The sequence below is a fragment of the Cervus elaphus genome, chromosome 6 (genome assembly GCF_910594005.1).
Source record: "Cervus elaphus chromosome 6, mCerEla1.1, whole genome shotgun sequence".
Lineage (NCBI taxonomy): Eukaryota > Metazoa > Chordata > Mammalia > Artiodactyla > Cervidae > Cervus > Cervus elaphus.
This window is the reverse complement of record NC_057820.1, coordinates 10,957,394-10,966,207: the sequence shown is the minus strand read 5'-3', so window position 1 is coordinate 10,966,207 and position 8,814 is coordinate 10,957,394. Positions and strand designations below refer to the sequence as shown.

The 8,814-nt window shown below is 38.3% G+C and overlaps 1 non-coding gene across 1 annotated transcript; it reads right to left on the bottom strand.

Annotated features, from left to right (window-relative positions):
- Positions 1 to 1,845: 1,845 nt before the first annotated feature.
- On the bottom strand, positions 1,846 to 1,917 carry TRNAA-UGC. Its single transcript has one exon. It is a non-coding gene; the product is annotated as a tRNA-Ala (tRNA).
- Positions 1,918 to 8,814: the final 6,897 nt, after the last annotated feature.

Sequence of the window (8,814 nt, the reverse complement as noted above, 5' to 3'; positions counted from 1 at the left end):
GCATCATCTATTATGAATCTGTGGTTGCACTCGGCTTCCGGAAAAACATAGTCCTGGATTCTCAGAAATGTATTCCTCTACTGCTTCAAGCTTTCATTTCGCATGATGTTACAGAAAGAGGTAACAAAAGGGAAAGCAAACCTCAGTCATTTTCACAAGCCTACAATTTACCAGATAATGTTTTTTTCACATACCTTCTTTAATTTACTTCACATCCCTGCAAGAAACAGAACATAGTTCTTCATTTTACAAATTTGGACTCGAGATTGTGTGTGTGCTTAGTCACTGGGTCATGTTTTCCAGCAAAAATATTGGAGGGGGGTCACCATTTCCCACTCCCCCAGGGGATCTTCCTGACCCAGGGATCAAACCCACAACTCCAGAATCTTCTTCATTAAAGGTAGATTCTTTACCCACTTGAGCCATCGGGAACTCAAGAATAGCAGGTGCTAAATGACTTACTTAAGGCTGAACAGTGGAAGAGTGGGGTCTGGGCCACCATCTCAGAAATGCTAGAAGCAAAGTGAATGACTCTGTTCTATACAGAATGAATCACAAGTTGCTCCAAGTACTACCTGGGTACATCTGTGCTTTTAATATCCAGGTCCTAGTAAACCCTAGTCCCCTCATCTTTATAACCCACCCATCATGCTGCTGCTGACTAGTACTCAGTCATGTTGAACCCTGCAGCCCTATGGACTGTAGCCCACCAGCCTCCTCTGACCGCCAATCCCGACAAGCTGAAATAAGGTGCTTGCAGTTCAAGGTGCTTACCTGTCCCATCTCACATCTTCAAGATTTGTGACTCAAAGGGGAACTTTCCATTCAAAGAGAAGCTTTTGGAATAGCAGGAGAGGTGGAATTTATGCCCTTGTTTGTGACTCTTTCTCTTTGATATTATTTAATAACCAGATAATCTCAGAAACAGAATCAAGCCAATCAATCAATACCCAAGGACGCAGCTACCTAACTTTCAGTTAAATCACTTATTTCCTGTGGTGTGTTGGTTGCTAGTCTGGGATTTCAGGTTCATATTAAGAAAGCTCCCATGTATGATCTCCATCCCCTAGTGGCAGTCACGAGCTAGTATAAGAGCTACCAAAACCCAGCAAATATGCTGTTTCTTGTTGGGCTCCCACAGCAATTTTTTTCTTTTTCTTTTCTTTTTTGATGCTCAACTATCTTTCTTCCAGTTTATTGCAATAATTGACCCACAGCACAATGGTTTAACATGCATACATCATAAGATGATGATCACAATAAGCAAATATCCATCACCTCATAGAGATATTGTTGTTCAGTTGCTCAGTCGTGTCTGACTGTGCAACCCCATGGAATGCAGTATGCCAGGCTTCCCTGTCCAACACCAACTCCCGGAGTCTACTCAAACTCATGTCCTTTGATTCAGTGATGCCATTCAACCAGCTCATCCTCTGTTGTCCCCTTCTCCTCCCACCTTCAATCATTCCCAGCATCAGGGTCTTTTCAAATGAGTCAGTTCTTCACATCAGGTGACCAAGATATTGAGGCTTCAGCTTCAGCATCAGTCCTTCTAAAGAATATTCATTGATTTCCTTTAGGATGGACTGGTTGGATCTCCTTGTTGTTCAAGGGACTCTCAAGAGTCTTCTCTAGCACCACAATTAGCATCAGTTGTTTGATGTTCAGCCTTCTTTATGAACATTAAATAAATAGAAAAAAGCAATTTTTTTTTCTTGGATTTACTCTCTTAACCTAATATATAACACAAAGCAGTGTTAATTATATTTATCTTGATGTAATTTTTAAAAATTCAAATCTGTACATGCACTAGCTATATTTTCCAAGAATTAAACAAGAAGAAAGTGGAGATGCTGGGGATTGAACCCAGGACCTCATACATGCAAAGCATGCGCTCTACCACTGAGCTACATCCCCATGTTGATGCAATGCTTTTAAAGAAGTTTTGTTAGTGTCTAATCAAAGAAACTTGCCTGAACCAAGCTGTTTTACCTCAGGGAAAAAAAGCAATATTATGTCATGTGGATGTAATTTTGATAACGGAAATTGGAGAATATCACAGTTAGTAGCTCAACTCTGACTTTATAAGATATAATATTTTATCTTCCATAGAGGCAGTAAATCCACAATTTACAAATTATTTTCACAGGAAAAGTGACAGCAGATTATATGGAGGAAATCAGAAAAAGGTATAATGATCCAGAAATTCATTCCTTTATGAGGATCCAATTAAATTATATATTATTTAAATGTTTGATTATAAAAGTTATATAAGCTCATTATTGATACTTTATAATATATATTTATACTATCAGAGATAACTTTTCCATGCAGGGTTACTGTTTCCCAGTCTTTCTTATAGAGTTAATTGGATATACAGTTCTGTATTCTGATTTATTTCCAGTTACATTATATAATCAACACTTACCCCACTTTCTTCAGAAACCCACAGCAGCAGTTTGTATGTAGCTGGCTCCAAATCTCTCCGCACAATTCAGTCCCTGGCCACCATAGCTTTAGGTACATTCATAGCAAAGATCAATTCTCCTCTTTGAATCTCTTGTCTCTGGGTTTACATGTTCATTTACACATAAGGCCTAATATCAGTTTTCCAACTTTTACTGTAGATGATACTCAAGAAGTATGCTTGGATTTGTATTGCTTCCTGCCTCTAGGATGAACTCTCTTAGGCCACTAAGACCCAGCCTGGTCCACCTCAGCCTTCAGGGGACAGTATGTTAGTTCCAAGAGTGCCTATCACAGTAATTCTGGTTTTATAATCCCTTGCTTACATGTTTATCTCTTATTCTGTGGACAGTACCCCAACTGAAGATGGAACTTCCTTTATCCTCACTCTTGAATCTTTGTCCTTTAATGTGTACACTTCATACCCAGTTCACAGGTGCTCAGTAAGTGTTAACCATGTAAATGAACAAATATGTAAATATTGAATTGGTTTGCTTTGGTTTTAGTCATTGTTTCTGACTCTGCAGCCCCATGAACTGTAACACTCCAGGCTTCTCTATCCTAAGATTTTCCAGGCAAGAATACTGGAGTGGGTTGAATATTGAATGGATAGATTCAAGTTACCAGTCAAGAGAGCCAAGACTGAACACATAATATTATCTATCTTGGTAGGTTCAGCATATTTGAATCTACAGACCACAGCTTGGATTCAAGATGAAGGGATAAAGGGTCCCCATTGTATATGGCAAGGCACCTTTCATGGATCTCAAAAAATTTTCCATGTTGTGAAAGACCTAAAGAGAAGCTGTTAGCTTTTATAATGGTTCATGATTGTAGGAATGGCAGTACATAATGTCTTTTCACACACCTTTCTATCTACAATGAACAATGTATCTCTTGAAAGCCAAGGCCCTGAAGATGTCTCTGGACCAGAAATAGACCTAGTATACATTCAGATGACTACTAGGGCAGAATCTCAATCAAGAGCTATCTGGTATCAACTGTTTGCATCATGCTTTCTTAAATAATGTTTTATTTTAATCTTATAATACTCCAAAAGCATAAGTAGAACAAGAGTTATTATTTACATTTCAAAGATAAAACGTAGGCTCAAAAAGGGAAAATTAATGACTTATCTAAAGACTTAGTACCAATGAATACGGCAGCCAGAACTCAAACTGACACGTTCAATTCACTCTATAATGCTATTAAGAAAAAAAATAGAAGAAAAATCACAAAAACATCCACTTACTTATATTCTTTAGGCATATCAATTGAAATAAGCTTTTCTGTTAGATGCTAAAAGCTAGAAATGGTGTGTATTTATAATGGAAATAACAGGCATATGGAAGTCAAAACAGGTCTATGCTTGACTCATAGACAAACTATCCATTCCATACGACCTCTGGGCAATTGACTCATCTCCCAAGGTCAGTTTTCTCAACATAAAACCAAAAACCAGAAAAATAACGCCTCCAACAAACAACTCTTCTGAAGATTGATAAGGTGATATCATTGTGTACAATGTCTGTAACACAGAAGGTCTGCCAACAAAAGTACTGATATTTATTACCCCAATTCCTACAGATAAACCGGACACTAAATATGTGTGCATGTTCAGTTGTGTCTGACTCCTTGAAGTCCCATGGACTGTAGGCAAAGGGCCCCTCTGTCAACAGAATTTACCAGGCAAAAATACTAGAGTGGGTAGCCATTCCCTTCTTCAGGGGATCTTCCCAACCCAGGGATCAAACCAGGGTCTCCTGCATTGTAGGCAGATTCTTTACCATCTGAGCTACCAGAAAAGTTGACAATTTCACTTGGAAAAGCTCTATTTCCTATTGTGCAGCTGTATCTCCATGGCCCTTCTCAGCACAAACCAGCATTCCTGTGTGTATGCACTAATGCCTGGGACAATGGGCTCTGCCTGGTCTATAATCTCCAAGATAAACGCTACATTCTGAAATGTTCTTCTGAGTTCCCAGCCCTGATGCTCAACCTTGCTCCAAGAAAAGGCAGGACTGTGTCTCCAGCCAGCCAGAAGATTTGTGCTCTTTGTACAATCTGAGTCAAGTTGAGAGCTTTCCACAAACAAAGGGTCAGAAACTGATGTGAAGAGCTGGTTCACTGGAAAAGACCCTGATGCTGGGGGTCGCAGGCAAGAGGAGAAGGGGGCAGCACAGGATGAGACAGTTAAATAGTATCACCAGCTTAATGGCCAATAACTTGAGTAATCTCTGGAAGATAGTGGAGGACAGAGGAGCCTAGTGTGCTACAGTTCACGGGGTCATAAGGCGTTGGACACAACTTAGTGACTGAACAACTGCTGTTTGTTTGTTAAATCCCACTTCCAGAAGACAGACCTCCAAACAATCAAAGGCATAAATCTATTGTCAATTTTTAATCCTTAAAAAAAATTTTTCATTTTATAATGGAGTAGAGTTGATTAACAATATTATTAGTTTCAGATGTATAGCAATATGGTTCAGTTATACATATATCTTTTTCTTTTTCAAATTCTTTCCCCATTTTGATTATTATAGAGTACTGAGCAGTGTTCCTTGTGCTATGCAGTAGATTCTTGGTTTATCTATGTTATAAATGACAGTGTGTAGGTGTCAATCCAAACTTCCAATCTAGCATTTTACCATCCCTCGAGTCATCCCCTAGCAAAATCCTATGTCCCTCAACATCTCTGAACTCTTAGTTTCCTTTTCCATTTGGAACCTCCAAAAATGGCTGAATCTTTAGGTTAAGGTGAGATCTTTGATTTCTCACAGAGAACAGACCGGGATTTCTTTCCATCTGTCTGTTTGAGGTCTGTCTCTGGTAAAAGGAATAGAGAAATGAGCCTATGGATGCATTTGGGCTCCGAGAGCTCTAAGATGCCTGCTTGTCAGATCTATGAACTAAGTCTCAACACATCAACCTTAGTTGCATCTTCCAGATCAAAGGAGGGATTCCTTCACCAGCAGAATTCTTTGATTTCTATGTGTCTAAAAATGGGAGCACAACTATTGATAAAAGCAGAAATTAGCAAAGTCTACATCAGCTGTAAATTATCTATATCAAAGCTCTGTTTTTATCATTTCCAGTGTTTTTTTTTTTTTTTTTGCTTTCTTTTTTCTAAACAGGCTGAGAAAGTGTTTGCAAAGAGGATGCATTCAGTTTAAGCTAATAACAGTTCTTGCATTAATGGTTAGTAATTTCAGCATGTGAGATACTCAGGTCCTTTGATGCTTGCTTATGTGTAAAGGGTTTTGTAGGGGGTGCGGGTCCCAGTTATAAGATTCTGTGTGGTGACTTTAAAAATCTTCACAAATTCTTTGATAGTCTTCTGTTGATAGGTGGGATGTATAGCCATTTTTCCAGAATTTTGTCTGGCTTTAATTCCTCATTCTTAAACATATAATTCAGCAGATATGACCTGCCTCTTCTGATGCTGGGTCATAGAAAGGGCAGAGGCATCCACTGTGTTAGCTGGGATGTGTTCCTTTGGAGAACTGAGCTGGTAGGTAATCAGCTGTTCTGCTTTGAAACTGCTATGCCTTGAAGAAATGCAAACTATCGGCAAATATACCGCACTATTGGTACATGGGCATGTAACTACTATATGCTATTATCCATGTGGGGAGATGACATGGGGAGGCCCAATGACTGCAATGAACTACAATGGACAACACCCCAAAATCCTTTAGCTGAGCCCTTCCCAAATTCCCAACTGAGACAAACAGTGAATGATAAGAAAATGATTGACATTGCTTTAATTCATTGATTTGGGGCTAATTATTTTAAAAATAGAGACTTCCCAGGTGGCACTAGTAGTTAAAAAAAAACAAAAAAACTGCCTGCCAGTGCAGGAGACTAAAAGACATGGGTTCGATCCCTGAGTTAGGAAGATCCTCTGGAGGAGGGCATGGCAACCCACTCCAGTATTCTCGCCTGGAGAATCCCATGGACAGAGGAACTTGATGGGTTACAGTCCGTAGGGTCACAGAGAGTTGGATATGACTGAATCAATTTAGCACACATTACAAAAATAATAACTAGAACATTCTTGTTGTTAAATTTACTTACAATTCAGTCAATTAAAAAACAAACTTCCTATTGTATGCCATGATCTAGAACAAGACAAGGTCCCTGATCTTTAGTAGTTCACAGCCTAGAAGTGGAATTGACTATGCAGATCACCAGGAATTCATTCTTTAGGGGACCCAAGGCTACTTTATTGAGATAACTGAAATGAGAGCTCATCAAGCAAAGAGGATAGAGGAGGGCACTCAATCAAAGATGAGCTGTGAGCGGAAGTGCAGAGTTAGAAGAGTGCAACGTGCCACCCAAGACAGGGATGCTCCATACGGCAGTTGAAGCTGAGAGTGAACTGTCAGGATGACTGAGTCCACAAAACCAAAGGCTGAAATGGGATAGTGAAGCGGCTCTGTAAGGGACTGAATGTCACGCTGAAGTGCTTAAAATGTGTTCTGTGAGTAATGGTGAGTGGAGTATTGATCAGACGCATGTTTCAAAACTGTATCCACACACATATATACACACGCTTTAACTTAAAAAAATTTTTTAAATGAGCTATAGTTGATTTTGTGTTGGTTTTAGGTGTACGGAAATGCGTTTCAGGTTATATATATAAATTTATATATAACATTATCATATATTACATATAATGTATCATTATATATCATATAATATAATATGCAATACAATATATAATACAATATAACACAATATAATGTATAATATATTTTGAATATATTGAAAATATACAATACATATTCTTTTTCAGATTCTTTTCCCTTTTAGATTATTTTAAAATACTGAGTATATTTCCCTGTTCTATATAGTAGATCCTTGATGGTTATCTATTTTATATATAGTAATGAGTATATGTTAATCCCATACTCCTAATTTATCCCTCCCCCTCCCCTTTCTTCTTGGTAAATCTAAGAGTGTTTTCTACATCTATGGGTATATTTTTGTTTTATATATTAGTTAATTTGTATCATTTTTCCCTTTAGATTTTACATACAAGTGATATAATATGACATGTCTTTCTTTGTCTGGCTTATTTCACTGAGTATGATAACCTCTAGATCATCTATGCTGCTGCAAATGGCATTATTTTATTCTTTTGAATGGCTGAGTAATATTCCATTGTGAAGAAGGGTATTGATCAGATGCACATTTTAAAACTACACACACACACACTTTCTATATATATTCATATATACCCATGTATCTATTTTGATTTATACATACATATGTGTAAATAAATTAAAAGAGATTCTCATAGTTAAAGACAGAAACTTGTATTTCAAACACAGAATATCACCATTATCATTTCAATACAGAAATACATAAGAAGTATATAAAGAAGAAAGTTTAAAACTGCCACAAATCCCAATACTGATATAGCATTGTTAGCATTTCAGAGAATATCTACAAATATTTCTTCATGGGTATTCATTAATTGAAATAATATCTCTTGATCACCTAATACATGTCAGGCAATGATCAATGAAAGATTTTATGGTCCTTGTTTTCATTGTGTCTCAAATATAGACAGAGGTAGAAAATAAAGTCAACTCTACACAGACTCACTGGAAAAGACCCTGATGCTGGGAAAGATTGAAGGCAAAAGAAGGGGGAAGCAGAGGATTAGATGGTTAGATATCATCACCGACACAAGGGACATGAGTTTGCGCAAACTCCAAGAGATAGTAGAGGACAGGGAAGCCTAGTGTCCTGCATCCCAGGGGGTTGCAAAGAGTTGGACACCACTCAGCAACTGAACAACAACACAGATACAGTTGCAAGTTGTGACAAGTGCCATGGAGGGAAGCAAAAAGTATGCACTGGCAGAGACTGGGCTGGTTTACACAGAGATTAAAAAATGATATTTCAACAGAGGCAGAAAGAATGCCATGAGCTCTGTAAGAGCAGCTCAGGCAGAAGAATGAGCAGATAAAGCGTACTGGATGAGAAAGAACCTGGGGTGTCCAGAGATCCCAGTGTGGCTGAGCAATATTACTTAAGATTGCAGAGACAGAGTGAAGACAGATTTGACCAGAGCAGCCTGGAAGTGGATTGCAGGACATTAGAAAGAGTTTGCATAGATTCCTAGTGAAAAGAAGCTACATTGATTTTAAATAGGGGTGGATACTTTGAAACATGTGACTGTATGTTATGATCTGAATGTTTGTGTCCCCCTCAACATTCATATGTTGAAGGCTAACCCCCAAGGTGATGGTGTTAGAGATGGAGTTGTTGACAGGGAAAGATGTCATCTAGGAAACAGGTCCTCAACACACACCAAACCTGCCAGCACCATAATCT